The following is a 20,865-nucleotide window of genomic DNA, read 5'->3' on the forward strand; positions in this document are numbered from 1 at the left end:
ATTAGGTTGTTAAAACAGTAATTGCGCAAACAATAAATGCTTCTTTTATATACGTACAAAAGTATATTTGCATTTATGATCTTTTTTTCAAAAGAGTCTGGATGTAATTCACCAATTAAGCAAACAGACCATTTTAAACTAAAGCACCTGGATGATGAAAGCTCTAGCATAGTGGCTCCAAGCAAAACACTTTGTTCTCATATTATCTTCTGTCCCTCAGGTGAGGAGGGAACATATTCTAGTCTGCAAAGTGGTCAATTGGACCATTGGGGAAGGCAGGAAATTCAAATCTCCCTTACAAGAATGTGTAAAAAAACCTCAAATAATCTTAAGTGCTCTACAAAGGGTTGTTTTTTAATCAGTCCCATCTTCCCACCTAAGGAGCAAAATGCCACACAGACCCAAAAAACATATTCAAATGGAAAACTACTTCTCTTGGTCCACTAAAAGTTATCTGGGTTAAGCATACTGAGCAATACTATTACAGAGGTAGCTAAGATTGTTATTTCCTGTAGGTTGAATTAGTCACAGTAATTTTCTATGCATCTTCAGATCAGGACAATAACGTCCATCAAAATTTCTGCGACATCCTCTTTGTTAAGAGATGTATAAAAGACACTTGCTCTGGTTCACTCTGGGGCCTGGAGAACCTCCTTCCCAGCTGCTGAAGCTGAGCCTAGTGAACACCCAATGAATGCAGCTGCTGCTTTCCTGTTTGCAGGCTCAGCCAAGATAGGCATGCATGAGATGCACACATACAGAGGACACTAATGCAACCAGCTGCATAGACTACCCACAAATAAGGCACTGCTTTTACCAGCACCCACCCAGAACTCATAAAACATATGTATAAACAGCCAAATCCTAGTCCTGTGACTGAGAGAAGGACCATTATTGCCAGTGGTCTAACTCAAATTGCAAACACCAAGTTCAGGAACGTTTTCTTCTCTCCAGTTCTGGCACTGGGACCTTAGAACACATAGATAGAGATTATGTGGAAAGCTAGTTAAGAAAAGATTTTATAAAAAGAATGGATAGACTACAGTGATTCAGTGCAGGTCTCAGTCAGAGTACTGAGCAGAAACTGCTTACACACTACCAGCTTATTTTGCCCTCCTTCCTCTCTGTACACATCCATCTTTGTTTTACTCACATTCCCTTCCTCTAAAGGCATCTTAATAAGTCTAAGAGTGCAAATTCTGGTATGAATTGGAGTATTCCATCATAAGAGTACTGGCAAACCTAATGTAAGCTGTTTGCTGTTACGTTAAAAATTTTCCTTCACAGAAGAGTAAAGAGAGTTTTCAGAGCTCAGTGAATGAACTAAACAATTATAAAAAAGAAAAATACATAATTCAAATGAGAATTTACATTGCTTGTCTAATTGATCCATTCTATCCTTATGAACATAACTTGGATCCAGGAACCTTTACTTATTTTGAATAAATGCTTTCAGAGCATTTTTATTTTAAACTTATTTACATACTATAAATAAAGAGCAACAAGTATATTTAATATTTTCATTCAGATCACATGAACTAGTTACTATCAGGGTCTTGCCTCGTTTTACAAAAAAGGTTGGACAAAGTTTACAAAATCTTAAACATAATGTGCACAATCTTGTTTTTATGCTTTGTTTTCTGTGTGCAAGTTCAATATCAAGACAGAAGAATTCTTTGAATTTTCTGCCAATTTCACACAATTAAAATAGTATTCAACTTACAAGATTCATAATTACACAACTCACCTTGTCTCAGAATACAATACAGCTGCAATGGAACAACAATAAGAAAATGCCTGTTTTCCTAGAAAAAAACATCTATTTTTACATAGTAGTATTCTTTTAGGTAACTGTTCTAAAAACTGCCTTTGTACTAGCAAACACCTTTACACAGGACTATAGGAAGACATGTAGACAAGAGCCACCGTGTTTGGTTAGCAAATAATTGTAAAATTATACTGTGTGCTAGTCAATCAGTCATGTTATACTACAGAACCAGAAAAAAAATCATTAAAATCCTTCTTCTTCCAAGACACTTATGCTTAGAAACAAAAAAGGATTCTTCATCTTCTTTTAGCTAAGTGGAGAATAAAAAAGCCTAGCTACACTCATAGTCTCCTTTTCTCCTTCTCAATCCTTACCAGCTACTTGGAAAGTAGGTTGCAGAGTATCTTGCTCTCTGGTATTTCAGAGTATTAAATTATTTTCATGTCATTATGAGTTTGGATTTATTACATCTGGAAGGGTGTTCCTCCTGTCTCATTTCTCCTCTCCCTCACTGTGTCAGAATTGCAAGGATAAAAAAAAATTCTGTAGAGAAAATTTCAAAAGTGACATGCCTACACAATTTGTGTGAAAGGACAAAGGTAAGTGTTCTAAAAACATATGGACCATGACTGGGTGGAAAATAAGCTCTAGAAAACTTTAGTAAAGGACTTTTTCATTTGAAAAAAGAGGGGTTTTTTTCAGTTTTCTCAGAATTATGCTGACCATGATGCTTCTGTAGTGAAGGAAAGGGAAGAAAAGGAGAATATCAAACAGATTCACTAGTTATTTCGAATTCAGCATGTCTATCCCATTTTTAAAAAATATGTTTCTATACAGACTTATTTGAAATATAAACAAGGATCTTCAGTCTTTCAGTATGAAAACAAAGATTGTCTCTTTGATCCCTCTAACTCTATTATGCTTTTTTTTTAACTCTTCATTTCAATGTAATGATTTATTTATATTCTATAATTGACAAGGATAAATGATGCTTTCAAGAAATAGACATTTTGAAAATGTTACTGTCTTTGGATATTCAAGAGCTAGCTTTATGTTTAGCTCCCTCTTAAAGAATGTTCTTCTGAGTATTACTACTTTTCTCACATCCATACTGTTTCTTTTGTGAAGAACAAGTTTTTGACTACTATCCTAACCCCCATAAAAAGTGTTTACAATAGGATTGTTTTAGATACATTTTACATTCAAGCTTTTCTCATGAAAACATCTTATTTTTCCATATATTATTATTTTATTATATATGAATCCATTAACTTCTTTTTAATCAAGTTGCATCCCTAAATCATTATGTTATTGACTTTTTAGATGGCTTCCATCCTATATTTCCAGTACATCTATAAGAGGATATTGAAACTATGAATACAAATGTCATGAACATTCAAAATCATCCGTCCAAGAAGGGTTCTGATTCTTGCTAATTCTGTATTTGAGAACCAGCGAGTCAGTGATTGAGAGTCTTTCTCTGTTATACTGCCAGTAGAAGAAAGGTACTTGTGCATGGCATCTGATTATGAGAAGCTTCTAGAAAAGCTTCTATTATTTATATGTTTTTACTTCAGTACCTGAGTAATTTGGAAGTCTGATTTCTATATTTCACAAAACCTATTTTTACAAAATCTAAGGATATGGCAATCTGTGCAATAATCATCAAAAGTAACTGTTTTAATAAAGCAAAAAATCATACCATTATTATAACAGATCATTGTAAGAGAGGGGAAAAAAGGTGATTCCTACCTGTAAAGCCCTGATCACACTCACAAAGAAAAGTGTTTGGAGTAACATTGATGCAGTTACCATTGAAACATGTAGATGGCTGGCACTGTCCAACGATTTCTGTACAATTTTTACCTGTGTCAAAGGAATAACAGGAGCACTGGACTTCAGTAAATATTTAGGGAATTTGGCGAACTTTTTATAAATGTCAAATTTATAGCTACAATATAGATAGGCAAATGGATAGAAAGGTGTTTGTGCTAACATTGTTCATTAGTTTGCACCAAATTTATTGAACTTGCAAATTAGAAAGATATTAATCTATTTTTGTACTCTGCTGTTGTGCTTAACCTCATCTGACATGCAGTTACAAATTCACATATAGCTTAGGATGCAGAAGTGCTTCCAGAACTGTAGTATTTATTTCTTTTAAGCATGAATCTAGCTTACAGTTTCTTTCAGCATTGAGAACAAAATATGTTCTTACATGGAGTGGAAATGTGAGAATGTATCTTCCTGGAAATTACAATTCCAGTTATAAGTTGTTTATGCTATTACAACATACAGGTCTAAATACCATATCATTATGCCTGCTTCTTGAATTATTACCATGTCATTATTCACACTTCAAAAAGTTTTCAAATTTCTAATAGACTTTATGTTATGGGAGGCACTTTTTCCTCCCTTACTCTTGTGTAGCCATGCCCATTATATATGGTGGTTTAGTCTCCTAATTCTTCTTGTTTACATCCAGTTTATTTATGAGACCAGTATTGTCAGTACAAAATGATGGCATTACCTAAAACTTTCCTATATAGGCTAACAAAAATGTTTTAAGCATTGATTGTTAGTAGCATTAAGCATGATGATTGCTTTTAACAGAACTGCTTGCAAATTTTTTCATTAATTTGAGTTCAATTAGACCTAGATGATTTTTGTATCATTATTTTAAAAGCATTTTACACAGCCTCCAGTAAGGATAAAGGAAATATAAAACATACTGCACACCATCAATATTTTCCACTATCTTATTACACTGTTCATAATTATAAAAATATTTTTCTCACAACATTGACTTATTCATACCTGCATAATTTTCTATTGGCAAATGCATTAGTAAGCAAATTATTATGCACTTTGAAAAGCAATTAAAAATAAATTACAGAAATCTTTATGCAACATAAGCTTCATTTCTATGAAGTGTGTTCTGTGAACCTCACTCATTCCTGAGCCATCAGCTGTGCTTCATAGCATAGCATCACTTTTGTGAGAGCATAGAAATTCAGTCCAACAGAGGAACATTTCAAGAATTCTGCTCAACAAGTACAAAAACTGCTGCATCTTTTTGTGATGAGAATTAACGGTTCTGGTACTTTCTAAAACATACCCAAATCCTATCTGAAGGCAGGATCAATATCTCCATAATTTCCTTAATCCATCATTTTTCCTCCAAGAATTAAAGGTAATTGTTAGGTAAGAATTTACCTAGTTATGTTGTACTCTCTGGTGTGGTAATCCAAACCCAAATTCAGTTTCTTTGATGAGTTTTGGGTAAGTACTGCAATATTTCCTATGAGGATTGATTACTTGATTTTTATTTTTTCATTTGTGACATGTTTAATTTGATAGCAACACTATGTTTAACAAATTGCTCTTGAAAACAACTTTAGGGGACAGAAAAATCAGGAAGAAAATACTCAGTATTTTATTTTGCCTGTCCTTATTTAAGGTTTGACCTCTCAGTTAAACCAAATTTTGATTAAAAAAATTTCACTAATGTAATTTGAAAGGTCTTTAAACTGAAAATGAAGGCAAGTTTTGGCAGGTTGAATGAAATGCTTATTTCAACAAAATCACTTACTCTTTTTCACCAGTTGGGCTAACCAGCTATTTTGGGGGGAGATTATTCCAAGTGATTTATGTTATTTTGTCTAAGAACATGAACTACGGAACAAAAAAACCCAGTTACTTCTGTATGTCAACAAGTACTTATTTATGTCTCATGTTTAAGTAGGAAAGAAGCATGATAAACAACTTATTCTGTTTTTCTCTACAATGTATTTATGAATGTCAGCAAGTACAAACTGTCTTGAAATGCCTGCACAGTCTCCCATAATTACACCATGTAAAAGAGACTCTGCAGGTGTGGTAGCAGCAGAGGGCAATCAAATTATACAAAAGCCTTTGTAGTGTTGTTCTAATTGTTTTATCATCTGCTAAGAAAGGTGTATGGTCTATGTAATGTTTATCCCTAGAGGAGAAAAGAAGTACCTGAAAATTTTGGAGGACATGAGCATTCATAAGAATCTCCAGAAAGTTCTGATTTCTCGGTGCAGGAGGCATTGTTGTGGCAAGGTTTAGTGGAACATATATCAAACTTCTGGCAGAATATTCCTGAATACTGTGGGAAACAATGGCAATTATATGCTTTTTCCCAAACATGGCTTAGACATTTTCCATGCCCAGAGCATAGTGGTGCATCCAGAGACTGTTGGCAAAACTGCTGCTTCACGGTTACGTTCAGACGAAGGCCCATGTCGCACAACAGCGGACCTCTCTTGTGAAGCTCTGCAAAGTAATGGGTTCCAACACCAAGCCTGTTAGGGTCCACTTGGTGCAGTCCTCTTATCTGGCAAACAAAAATCATCTGCTCTTGAAGAAAACCAGCCTTAGGGCAGTTAATAAATTCTTCCTTGGAGACATTTACCAAATTCATTCCATAGGATTGAAATGATGGCTCAGAGGAGATGAAGAGACTATCACCTAATTGAAGCTGTAAAGGGCATATCTGAGGGATACTGAGGTTATGTTCTGCAGAGATCTCTCCAGTAATACTTTTATTCATATTCCAGCATTCAGTGTAAAAGTCTGAGCAGACATTTCCCCTTGGTGTCCATTTTATTACTGTAGGTTTTGGTTCAGTTCTCCATTCAGCAGTCATTTGCCTCTCACATATTACCTGCCCATGGACAATGCAAAGTTGAAGAAAGCACACTACCATGCAAAATGCTGACTTCGTAGTCATTGTTTCACCTAACCAATGGAAGTTTTCTTTCACATATGCTTCATTGGTGATGATAACTTCAGAACACTTGTTCTTAAGGTTCACATGTATTTTCCATGGCAGCCTAGGAAGTCAAACAGAGGAAAGTATTTCTCTTTTCACACCAAATACAGCTGAATATTAAAACCTCATTACAAAACAGAAAATGTACAACAAATCAAGGGCAACATCTAATTAGTAATGGGAAACTGGAATAAGTCAAATGAACTGATCAGAACCACAACACTGTAACAAAGGGCAGTTTTTTCCTATTTTTATTCCTGCTAAAAGTTTGATATTTATTTAGTGCATTTCATTGTACTTGGTTGCACAACAGAAAGAGCTTGAAGGCATACTTCTCATGTTCCCCCCCACTGTTGACAAAACTAATGATAATAAAGTTAAGATAGGACACTTGAGGCAAAACAAGGAACTAAACAAGAACATCCAAATTCTAGTCATAAGGTTTAATCATAAATATTTTTCTGATCATCATTTAACAGTTTATTATAAAAGTAGATATTCCAAAGATGTAGGCCAGAGAATTTTTGTTTTATGAAGAAAACATGCAATCATTACTCAGCTCTTTTCTGTTCTTATCCATTCAACAAAACACTTCTTTAAATCCTTACTTTTCAAAGTGTGCTTGAAAACCGAATGTCCTTAATCGTATGTTTGAGACTTTTATGCATTACAGTAAAAGACAACAGATTACAGATCCAGGACTATTTAATTTATAGACTAGCCTTTTTTGTCCCTTGAATACATCTAGAAATTTTTATTGCATGGAGATGAGTGATTACAGAAAAAAACAAACCAAAAGAAACCAAGATTATGAAGCTTTTGCTTGGAGTCATAATGAAAATAAGGAAAAAAAAATATTATGTTAGATACATTGGAAATTTTCAATAGCTTTACATTAGTAAGAGCTTAATTTGTCTTAAATACAAAGTTTTTTCTCTCTTTTTAGTGTTTTTTCCCCTCAGTATCCTTACCTGACGCTCTCAGATATTTATATTCCCTTTTAAGATAGTGGCCTCTAAACTGATATTTACAAATGAGAAAGTTATTCTAAAGAAAATTTATCTTACAAAGGAAGCCATTCAAAGAACAAAATAAACATATATAAATAAAAATAACAAACAATAGCATTTATAGTTTGAAATTTGTTCACATTGTTTTAATTTCTGTGCAGCACATGTAAAAATCATGCAGATGTATATTTTTCTACACCTACACACATGTGGTTTTATTGGGTTTGCCTGGACTGGTTTTGGTAGGGGGTGGGCTAGAGGGGTGGATTTCTCAATGTTCAGCAGAGCCAATGTCAATGCCAGCTCCGGATGTGCCACTGGACAATTCTGGGCCAATCAGAAATGGTGGTAAGACCTTTGAGATAAAAGATTTAAGAAGGAAAAAGAGATATTGCACATTTGCAACTGCAGCTGGAGAAGAGCAGAGTGAGAATATGTGAGAGGAGCAGCTCTGCAGTGCAGAAGGAGGGCCAGGAGGTGCTCCAGCTGCCAGAGCTGATTTCCCTGCAGCCCCTGGTGCAGCCCATGGTGAGGCAGCTGTGCCCCTGCAGCCCATGAAGGGACACAGGGGTGCAGAGATCCACCTGCGGCCCTTGGAGGAGCCCCACACTGGAGCAGGTGATGCCTGAGAGGAGGCTCGGAACTTGTAGGACACCCATGCTGGAGCAGGATCCTGGCAGGGATCTGCAGACCAGTGGAGGGAGGACACCATGCTGAAGCAGGTTTCCTGGCAGAACTTGTGACCCTGGGGGGAGCTCATGCTGGAACAGCCTGTTCCTGAAGAACTGCACCCCATGGAAAAGCATCCCTCACTGCAGCAGTTTGTAGTGAACTCTTGCCTGTTGGATGGACTCACATTAGAGAAGTTGTGTAGAACTATCTTCCATGGGAAGCTCCCCATGCTGGAGCAGGGGAAGGACTCCTCTTCCATAGTGGGAGCAGAAACAAACTGATGAACTGGCCATTATCACCATTCCCTGTGTTCCTGTGCCACTGGGGTAGGAGGTAGACCTGGGGAAGAGGGAGGGGTGGGGGGAAGGTATTATTAAGGTCTTGTTTTACTTCTCATTATTCTACTCTGATTTTGTTAGCAATAACTTCAATTAATATCTCTAATTCCAGTTTGCTTTGCCAGGAACATATCTGGTGAGTGATCGCTCTGTGTCCTTAACTCGTGAACCCTTCATTATATTTTTATTCCCCTGTCCAGTGTTTTTCCAGGAGGGAAGATATGGAATGGTTTTGGGAGGTGCCTGGCATCTACCCAGGGTCAACACACTACACTGGCTTATCATAAAAGTGCATGTGGATTATGATGCAGTAGTACATGATTTCCTTAAATGTCCTCATTTTCCCACAAAGTTCTTCAATGTATTTTGGTCCATACTCTGGACTAGGCTGAAAGATCAAAGAAGGACAGAAAAGATACTGTTTGAGGAAACCTGTAGTTGAAGAATTTTAAACAACTTAATGATCTGCTGGCAATTATAGGATAGTACTAAAGGGTCATATTCAGTGTCTCCTATTTTTATCTAAATTGGGATGAAAACATATAAAATGTAGCAATGTCCTGCTAGTAATATGCTGAACATGTGAACCTGTCCCAATGACCTTTGTTCAGAAGAGTAGCCAGCACTGCTTAAGTCTTTGAAGATACCAGAGAAGTGTGGATTATGACCAACTAATAGTAGTAACAGGAGATTTGGAGTTTAGAACATTAAACTCAGAAGGGGTATAAACTAGATTTTGATCCTTCTCCCAGAATAGTTTTCATTTTAATTTAATTACTGAATCCAAGTTCTGCCTTCAAAGAGTTTTAGTACTCTAGCCACATAGCTCCAAAGCTAGGCAAGTATGTTAATATTAATTTCCTCTCTGCCTCTCTATTTTCACCCCTGGGAGTTAACTCCCCATAGAAAGAAAGAAAGGACACTGATCTGCAAGAAAACTATTATTCTTGTTGCTGAATACTCATAGTCTTTCTATTTTGAGACCATTCCATTATCTTCAGAGTCTCATGATGTTCAAAGATACCATTAGATAATGGGGTATCAAATGTTTAGTTTGGGTCATTTAGCATTTTTTTCTTTTAAGGTAGCAGTCTTGAACTATTATGTTCATTAAAACTGCTGTTACATCTGTCACTGTTATCAGGTATAAAAGTCTACGGTCTATATTACTGCATAGATTTAGAAATTCTACATTCCGTAGCCCATCTTTTCATACCTATATCATAATGAGATTTTGTCAGGTGTTAAGAAAATAGACCTTTACAAAAGGTTACTTTTCCTTTTAGACACTTCAAAAAGAAATCTATTGCATGTCTAATGCAGAAGAGTTCTTGCTCTCTTACATTTTGTCTTTCATTCCTGTAATTTTGCATCATTCTGATGTCATATACAAATTCCATTTTTACTGGTAATGAAAATGTGCTTTCTTACAATATTTATATAGGATAGATCTGAATTATTTTAAAATAAGTGGTTGGTAGCATTTTAGCAGTTTTTATTTTTCGCAAAATAATTATTAGTATTCATGCAGCTAAAAAATTATTGTGGGAGCCAAAAAGGCAGTTAAAGGAATTATTGAAGAAAAACAGATCCTTGAAAAAGTGGGTTCACCTAAATAAATCAATTTATAAAAACACACTATTTTCATCTGTTGTGTTTATTGTAGTTTTATTTCTAGGATTTTTTTTCTAAAAAAATAAAATAAACAAAATATCCTGTAAAAGCAATGAAAAAAACCTGAAGGAATATAGAGAAGAAATACCAAGAGATTGTTTATTTAACAATAAAATCATGAAGGAAAAAAAATTTTAGAGTGACGAGTATACAAAGTAAAAACCTGTGTATAAAATACAGTTCCAATATTAACATATATTACTTAGAAAATTGGCAAAGAAATTAAATAACCGAGAAATCCTGATGCCATCTCATGAGATAAAATGATGTCATGAAATGAAATTTGAAAGGGATTATCACAACTGTTATACCTTACGACTGCTTTAGGCAAGGATAAAATTTTCCTATTTATAAGCCCAGATGGCTCCATGTAATTGATGAAGACTAAGAAAATTTCAAGACTGGGATTTTTATGGACACAGAGATACTTGAAGGAAATCTAACTCTTAAACTTACATAAGTCTGGGTGAAAAGCAGCAAAATGCTCTATTTTGCATTAGAGGAGAATAAATGAGATTTAGATCTATGCAAAACTCCAGCAAAAATTAATCCCAATTGATCTGCGTTCCTGTCCAGCATTTTAAGGATTATGTGTTCTTTCTTTTAATAGCTAGTATTACATACTAATAACAAAAAACACAGTATGAGTGAGATTGGAGAAATGCCCACAGATGATATTTGACTTTAACAACCTCTCAGGAAAAGAAAATCTGTCAAAGAAGAGAATAAACCAGCAAAAGTTTAGTGACATCATGCCACTATGTTTTGGCCAGGAATGAACCTCTTCTTTCCACCTTCATATCATATGACCACTTTGTTAAATTCCTTCCTGTGCTTGAGCAGCTTTGTTAGGATGGGGCTGCAATCTTGGATCATAGTGATTTGAAGTAAATGAGAGGGTACTGTTGGGGGAAGTGGGATGATTTGTGGGTGCCTCCCACCTTCCTTGGGAGCTGCATTTAAGCTCAGGTTCTGACCCTAGATACTCAGCTAAGCTATGCTCCAAGTGAGCAGGTACTTGCCCTTATACCTTGATTACTTAGGCCTTGACCCTGACCTAAATATTTGACTTACTCTCCTGAGCTCAGAAGCTGTCTCCTTGCTGTTTGTCTGTCTGAATACACTGGACCATTGGCTGACTCTGAGCACCATCCCCAGACACTCCCTTTCCCATATGGGTGCTGTGGGATGGTGCCTCTTGTCTCTGATGTCACTGTCACTATCCCTTCCAGCACTCCACCCTTGCACTGCAGCCATTGCTTGCTTCTCCCCAGGACTGTGATATTCTGTTCACTTTATTTCTGATGTGTATTTAAAACCATCAAATTTAAGCATGAATTAATAGGTACATATAATAAAGGAAAAGACAAATTACAATGCCTGCAAAATTTGACTTCCACTCTTGGTGTTTGCATTATGCACTAATGTTGTCGATGACATACCAAGTGGTCCTTTGTACCTTTTTTTTTTATCACAAAATTAATAATTCTTAGGATATTTTGCATTATTTATGCCAATCCTAATTATTAGCAAGTGATTCCTTATTTACTAGACACCATTAAAACATATGGCATTTGCTGAATTAATATTGAACATGCCAGACAGAGAATTTATCTATACCTCAAAATACAGAACCCTTATTTTCATCTTATAGTTGTACTATAAATATAGATAGAGTAGTGATGCAGACAGTGCTGAACTTGCTTATCAGGGTTTCCAGTGGCTAGTCTTTTACTCAACAATCCCTATAAAATGATGGTAGGCATGACAGTATTAAGCCAGGGAATTTTACTTTACTCTAGTTTACTGTTAGCTGCCACGGTTTAACCCTGTCTGACAACTAAGCCCAACATAGTTGCTTGCTCATTTCCCCCTGTTGTGATGGGGGAGAGAGTCAGAAGGGTAAAAATGAGAAAACTCATGAGTTGCAATAAAGACAGTTTAGTAGGCAAAGCAAAAGCTGTACATATAAGCAAAACAGAACAAGGAATTAATGCCTTTTCAAGGGCAGGCAGGTGTCCAGCCATCCTCAGGACAGCAGAGCTCCATCACACATAGCAGTGACTTGGGAAGACTAACACTGTAACTCTGAAAATGTCCCACTTCATCCTTCTCCCCCCAGCTTTATATGATGAGCACGACACCCTACATGGTGTATGGAACAGTATGGAATATCCCTTTGGTCACTTGGGGTCAGCTGTCCTAACAGAGACCCCTCCCAACTCCTTGTGTGGGGTGAAGAGCAGAAAAGACCTTGGCTCTTTATAGGCACTGTTAGGCAATATCTAAAGCATCAGTGTTATCAATACTGTTTTCATCACAAATCAAAAGCACAGCCCCATACTGACTCCTATGAAAAAAATTAATTCAAATCCAGTCAAAACCAGCTCACCAGCCATCCTAAAATTCTGTTTAGCAGTTCTGATAGTGAGAAAGGAACCACAGAAACAACACATAAGCAATCTTTATGCTCACACTCAGGAGCAAAAGGTAGTTCTAATTCCACTTAGAATTAGGTGGCCTAATTCCACTAGAACCCTACTACTCAAACCCAGTCTTCCATGCCTGTGACACCCAACACAGCTCTCATTTACTTCACTCACAGTTTTACATGCTCAACACAATAGTATAAGGACTGAAAATCTGCCAAAAAGGCAGTTGAAGGAATTATTGAAGAAAAACAGATTCTAGAAAAATGTTTCAAGTGGCATGATTTAACCTCAAGAAATCAATTTATAAATGCACATTCTTTTCACCTTTATTGTATTGTGTTGTCTTTATTGTAGTTTTATTTCTAAGACAATGATGAAGCCCCTATGTGACCATGACTGTCTCCTGCTGAGATCAGAGAGTCTGTGAGCAAAGAAAATTATCAGTAATGGGAGACTGCAGCTACATTAGAAAAATAGCACAACACAGTTTAAACAAAGATTAAATTTCTATGTAGAATCTATCCCTGTTTCATGAAACAGTAGGTTGAAAAACACAAAAGGAAAAGCAATCTTTGATTGACTGATTGATTGATTGATTGATTGATGTGATTCTAGTTAAGAGTGTCTCTCTCTAGCAGTGGTCATCACGTACTTGGACACGACTGTAGAAAGAATTAAAGTGAAAATAAAGGTCAACAGCTGTCCTCAGTTTCTAAAATAGAAACAATTAATGAGTTAATTTGTTAAAAGAATGCTTAAAACAGGGCAATGCTGTTAAGTGCTCATAGGGAAAGCTGAAAATTATATAAGGATACTGTATTGAAGATAAATTAAAATTATGTACCATGGTCTGGGCTTGAAAATAGATAAAAAGGAGCTGGCATGTCTAAGTTTAAGATTATGGGAAGGAAAGCAAGAAGCAGACCTTACAATCTGAAATTTCCCATAAATAAATGAAATTAAATCATCACAGACTCTGGTAGGTTGAATGTGAAAAGAGATTCATATGAGAACTAGGCGGAAGAAAAAAAAATCAGTGAACAACAGCATCAAAACCAACAAACCTCTAAAAAGATAGCAGTAATAGAAATTCAAAGAGAGACCCTCCATGACCAACAGACATTCTAATGATGAACTTATTGTTCAGTTATGATATAGTGTCATAGCAGAAAATATTCACACTCAGTGAAAACTGTGGTTGTAATACAAACTAGAGAAGAAAAAGACAATATCCCAAACTACTGAAAATTACATTCTCTCTAGTCTCACTGATGACTCTGCTGAATTTCACAGGTTTATTGTATTTACTTGTGATGCTTATGGTGCCTGGAGATAAAAAAAATCTAGAAATATTAACTATTTCAATTGTTAAGGAACATACTGTGTTCTTATGGTGAAATTATTTTCTAATGCTTCTTAATCTACATACTAATTTAAATAGGTCATATTTAATTTATTGCACTACAGCTGTATTAAAAAAGGGAAGACAGAAGTGATTTTAAATGTGTTTTGTCATTTAACACTGCTGTACTTGACAACACAAGGTCCACAACCATGGACAAGAAATCTTGAGCCCTTATTAGTTATTGCACATTCACAGAACAAGGTCCTGGAAGTGACCATCAGAGATGATGATAAAGAGCACTGACATTCATTGAAACATGTATGGAGTGTTTACTTCAGTTAAATTCCTTCAGACACTTTGACTAGTCTTGTATAAAGAATGAAATGAAAACCGACAGAACAGGATACACATTTCTCATGTCCATCATCACACTATCTTTCATTTGGTTCTTAATATTTGAAAGCATTTAGTCATGCCAGTAAAGCATGTACAGACTTTTTAAAGTGAAAATATGATTTTCAAGGAGAATGCATGAAAATTATGATGGGAAAAGTAAAACTGCAAAAGGATTCTAAATGCAAAATAAAAGTTTACTCTATTTTCTTGTTGTCTATAAAAGCAATAGGTATATTTAAACTGGATTAACATTTTGTTTCCATTTCTTTGAGGTTTTTGAGTTCCTACAGCAGGCATTTCAGAGGTGCATTTACAGTAAACTTTTTGTTAAGATCAAAAATATGCTTAAAATTGCCACCACATAGCATACTTCAGTTAAGGCAGCAATCTCAAAACAAGTGAATCTTCAAATGAAACAAACCTGAAAGAAATGCTTGAAGAATGTACCTAGTTCACCCCAGTGCATATGGATGGCTGTGTAAGGCTAGTCTGCAGTAAAATCCCTAAATGAACAATAGCATGAATATAATTTAGCAGTATCAGGTAGCTTCACAGCTTCACTCTAAAAGTCCTCTCTTATCTCTCCAAACTGATTTGCATAGGCAAATCTGTGATCTGTATGTGAGCTAAAATAGAACTAGTTTCCTAACATATTCAAGGACTTTAACTCCATTGTATTCAAAATAATTGATCCTTAATTAGAGCAAAGGAATTAAGACAAATCTCCCTGAAAAACAGCACATATCTGGAAAAGAAAATCAATTTTCATCAACTCCATATAATATAGATTAAGTCAATTCCATTCAATACTCTGTTAGAGAAAGTATTAACTTGACTTGTTCATGCTTAAGGATCCATATTATTCAAGGATGGCTTGACTAATATAGTCCATTGTATCCATCTTTAGTTGAGGATAGATAGAAAAGAAGAATAAGATGATTGGAGACTCCTAGATGGCACAGAATCAAAGAATGTTTTTGATTGGAAGACATTTTGAAGATTATCTGGTTCCAACCTCCCTGCCATGGGTAGAGATGCCTTGCACTTGAGCAGGCTGCTCAAAGCCCTATCCAACCTGGCCTTGAGCCCCGCCAGGGTTGGGACATCTACAGCTTATATTAACAATCTGTTCCAGTGCCTCATCACCCTCAAAGTACAGACTTTCTTTCTAACATCTAATCCAAACTTCTACTCTTTGAACCCATTACTCTTTGTCATATCAGTACAGTTCCTGGTGAAGAGTCCCTCTCCATCTTCCTTATAGGCCCCCTTCAGAAACAGGAGATAGATTCAGGAGGATATTATGAGATCTCCATGCAACCCTCTCTTCTTCAGGCTGAGGAGTCACAACCTTTGTAGCCTACATCACAGGACAGCTATGCCAGTCTCCTTATCATGTCCTCTGCAGAAGCCCTGAAGTCAAGGGGCTATTATGCATGTCTCAAAAACAAAACCCAAATAACTATGGAGGCAAACAGGGATTGTTGGTAAGAACATGCTGTGAGGAAGGACTGGATGTGGCTGGAGAAGGAGCCCATACAGAGGCAGGCCAGCACTTTTCTGGGACAAACTCCTTGTTTTGGCTCCTGAGGAAGAACACAGCGCAAGCTGTGGGTTGAGAAACAGACATGGACATTTGACCAAAGAAAGTGGAAGATATAATGGGAGTCTTTGGAAATCACTATTAGCAATGAATATCAGGCAAGCCCTGTCAGTAACCTGAGTTCCAGCCATCTGAGTGAAGCTGCAACAGGTACATGGGGAAAATCTTTTTCACATATGGCTCAGAAAAACAAAGTAAAACCCAAAGCCAGCCCTTCAAGATGAAATTAGCCCTTCAAGATGAAATTAATAGGATTTTAATCTAAATTTAGAAGAAGGTCTCATGTGGATTTTATAAGAGAATTTCAGTCTTGATGTGAAAATGAAAGAGTATAGTACAGAAATCAACATGTAATTTTCCTAAAACATCAACTAAAATGACACTTCAGGAGTAACCAAGACTCTACAATGATCCTCAAAAGAGGGTTTGAGCTGATGGTGGGAAAAAAGCAAACTGTGTATAGGAAAAAAAATTGTATCAACATTATTCTCCAGATTCTCATCACAAATAATGAACACAATGTGTTATATTTTGCTTCCATAAATGTCTTAGCGTTCCTAAAAGAGTATTAAAATTTGCTACTTGGGAGGAAGCAGGTATCATCACCTGTTTCAGTTGCAGAAAAACAATATAGCAGTGAGAGTTTTATAAAACTGATGAGGTGGTGCTTGTATTTAATTGCCTGGAAAGATCTGGTTTGGACTTCATGCTGCTTTCATTCAAGTGATGATTTTATTCAACTACACTCGTGTTAGTAGTCAAAGCTGAAATACTTCTTGGCTCAGAGATAATAGGATACTCGTGCATTGATTTTCATTGGTATCTGAAATTCGAGGGAGGTTCTCTTAAAGCAACACTGCTCCAGCAGTAGATTTTGGATCAGTAAAGTACATTAATTTTGTTCAAAATCTCATAATAACCCCAGAAAATTAATTTCTCACACAACTGTGAGAGATTCCTTGCATTGTCCTGATCATTCAGGAAGAAAGTGCAGGGCTTTTAACTCTGAGGGAAGCATGCAGACTGCAATTTTCAGAGCAAAGCAGAAGTTCAATGCTTCCTGCTGAAAGCACTTCATTTACCCAGTAGGCTTTGGCAAAACTCGGTAGAGCTCAGGGAAAAAAACCAAACAAAATAAAACAGAACAAAAAAAAAATCAAATGAAAGCAACAACAACAAAAACACAAAATAAAACAAAAAAACCACAAAGAACAACAACAAAAAAAAACACCTACCAAAAAACCCCCCAACTCTTAGAACACCTGACAAAGACGAAAAAATCCTTTCCATAAACTGTGAAACTAAAAGCAGATAGATGGCTGCTGACCCCAATGCACTTGCATCTTTGAAATAGGGACACTGCCTTTTCAGGGTTTTTTCAGGAGTGCAATGGTTTTGAATTTCTCAGATTTCTAGCACAGGATACTTAGAAGTTAAGGGTTGATCAGACAAGAAGTATTTTTAAGCAGCCTTACTAATACCCATGTGTAACTGAATGGTATACTCTTTTCTGTCATCCAGTAATTTTCAGAGATCTTTTGGATTGAAAAACTACGTTATTGTCTCTAGGTAAGTTAAAAAATCAGTCTGCATTTCCTGCAGTCACTGAAACCTCCTCTATTCTTTCCAAGACCTGCCTGGTTCTGTTCATTCTTGACAGTCCTTGTTACTGAGGTTCTTGCTCACCATCTGCATTGTAACAGGGACTTCAAAGCTCAGAGATGCAATTAAACAAAACAGCATCTTTTCCTCTTTCCACAGAGATATCTGTATGCATCCATTGAGGCAGGAAGTGCATATAACTCTATTCTCTGCTTCCCAGCCACACTTAATTTTACATATTTTGCTTAAAAAAACCCAACAAAACACAGGGGAAAAGAAAGAAATTTGCATCATCTTTCAGAAGCTGAGGAAGACAGAAGTAGAAACTTATTAAATCAATTGGTCAAGCTGAGAACTTTGTAAGTCCGAAAAGCAAACCAGATGATGTATTGTCCACTTCTTGATAAGAGTGATTAGAAGACTATGTTTAATCTAAACTGTATAATTTAAGAACTAAGGGAAATATTTCTGGTTTGTAAGGTTTTATTATACTTATTTTGGTATTAAAAATGTTATGCAACATTTGTAATGAAAACACTGGAAATTTTTTTCTTAAGTGTAGGTTTATTAGCCTGAGTTAGTAATAGTCATGGTGGTGCCTTTAGCACAGAAAGCTTTTAAGAAAACTTAAAATCAATGTTTAACATAGAGCAAATTTGGAATAATATGTTAATAATTATGTAAATAATATCTAAAAAATTGATTCAACTTATAGTAGTTAAAATGCCTCCCAAAGCTTATTAGAATGTTGTATCAACATTCTAGAAGCTATGAAATAAATGTAATTCACAGTAATTTCTTTCCCACAATTATGTAATTGAAAAGGTAATAGTATAAGATGTATTGACTAACTCATCAGGTAATTCACCTCACATAATTGGGATTTGCAATCTAATTATGTTTTATTCTCACTTCTGTGTCTTGTACGTTTTCTGGTATTTTGTCAGCTTGTTCAGTGCATGAGAATTCTTATTCAAAAGGCAGGATCTGGTTAAAATATTTCATCTGTTAAATTCCATAACACATTTTAATTCATGAGCTATACTTGGAGACTTGAGTATTCATTTGAGGCATTTGCAATTACTTTTATTTTATGTATGGTTTAATTCATGATCTTGCATTTTGCAATAGCATTTCTCTACTTTTCCATCTGTGAAATTCAATTGTCCCAAATTGTTTTCACTTCTTATAGCATTTTATCAGAATTAATCATCACTGTCTCTTAAAATCCATGTATCTGAAAAATATTTCTTATTTGGTCTCTCAAAAAAGTACCGGGTTTGCAAGTTATTTTATAAAAAATAAAGCCAAATTTCTGCATTATACAAATAATGCCAGCATATATTTTTTCTCAAATATAATAAATGTGACATTTCACTATGCCTAGTCTAGAAGTTGCCTATTATTTTATTAATCCTTCTTGGCATAATCTACAGTCATGTGCCATGTGTAAGTGCAGACAGAAAAATTATGAAATACACTTAAATTTTTAATTAAGTCATAGTTCCTAAGAATATTTAGACAACTTTATTTTGTGGAATGATAGCTGAATTTTTATTGCCTCTTAGGTCACCTGGAAGATTGAAGTGTTAGAATAAGTTATTCCATTGCAAACAAAGATCTGTAGCACCTTGGCCTGGCTCCTGTGGAAAAGACCAGCTATAGAAATGTCACCTAAGATAGGGATTCAAAAATCAAAGTTGAAGTATTACAGTCAAGGAGGTGATAACTTATGTCAACCTACAGCTGTAAGTTGTTGGTAATAGAATATCCAGTTCTAATGGTGGAACTGCCATTTGAATTTAGAGTTCTATATTTGGCTTTCACAGAATCTCAGAATGGCCTTGTAGAGTCTCTGGAGATCATCCTGTCCAAAATTCCTGCTCAAGCAGAGCAGGTTGCCAGGGCTATGTCCAGTCAGGTTTTGAATATGTACACACATGGGAGACTTTCACAGCTTCCCTGGGCAAGTCTCCCAAGTATTTGACAACACTTACAGTAAGAAAAGGGTCTTCTTTTGTTTTTCTAACTTAGTATATTCCTTCTCTGTGTCATTACATCTATTAGTCTCTACTCATTAATTATGAAACATATTATTGCTATAGATGATGATATAAAAAGATGCTAGCCCATTGACTTGGACAAGAGTAGAAAAAATGCCTATTGCCATGTATCCTCTTAACTCAGTCTGTAAATTAAAAAATGTTACAGAAAATATTTATAGCCATGTCAGAAAGTTCCTGACCTTTCTAGAAAGTCATTAAAAATGTATCTACCTGCAGACCTTCAGTTGCTTCCCCCTTGTGATGGGGTAGCTTCACCTTTAAGACAGAGTAAAAAGAAGGGAAGTTGAAGCTACTGGTGGCTGATGGGAGTTTTTCCTCCTGACCAATTATCAGTCATTTCCAAGAATTGACAGCAGATCTGACCATTAAAAAGTGAATTCAACTTGTAAACACCCCCTTAAGAAGTACACTTGGAGCTCTCTCGATCTCTTTTGTTTCTGGCTTTTGAGAAGGTAACCGGGCTCTGTGGTAGCCTCCTCCAGTCGGCCGATGAAGGCCACAGAGGACGAGAGGGAAGGGGGGGGAGGAAAGGGAAGCAGAGCCTGGCAGCTTGGTTTAGTTTTCAGTTTCTGCTGCTGGACTGAAACCTGACACCATGAACTCTTGCAGCTTTTCTAAAGCTTTTAATTCTTTTACTACCTGGATAAACAAACAGATTACTCCTTTTTCTCAGAAAAGACAGAGAACAAGAGAGACAACCAACATGCAAAAGACATCATAGAACCACCAAAAACCAGTGAGGAAAAGAGTTAAGTTTAAATAAGAAAGAGGGAATAAGGAGATGCTTTACAGCTGAAATATCTTTTTGTTACAGCTATGGAGATGGACATTAGTAGTTTAAAGACTCCTTTAATTCATGACTAGAGTATGGGAGGAATAGAGTATTCAAAGTGTGGACTTTAGAGAAAAGAGAGAGGGGTTGTAATGCTGTGAGTTGCTGGAACTTACGAGTGAAGTGAAGATTTTAAAGCTTTAAAGGGGCCAAAGAGATGGCTGTTTTCCAGGAAGGCTCACAGAAACAAATGAAGAAGATCTCTACTTTTGAATAACTTATCCTTAAAAATAGCATCCCTGGACTCAATTTGAACCATGCGCACCTCAGAGTAGTGTGAGATGGGAGGAGTGGACTCTAGAAACTCCATAGATTAGCAGAAAGAGACT

The sequence above is a fragment of the Poecile atricapillus genome, chromosome 3, assembly GCF_030490865.1.
Source record: "Poecile atricapillus isolate bPoeAtr1 chromosome 3, bPoeAtr1.hap1, whole genome shotgun sequence".
In the NCBI taxonomy this organism is placed as follows: Eukaryota; Metazoa; Chordata; class Aves; order Passeriformes; family Paridae; genus Poecile; species Poecile atricapillus.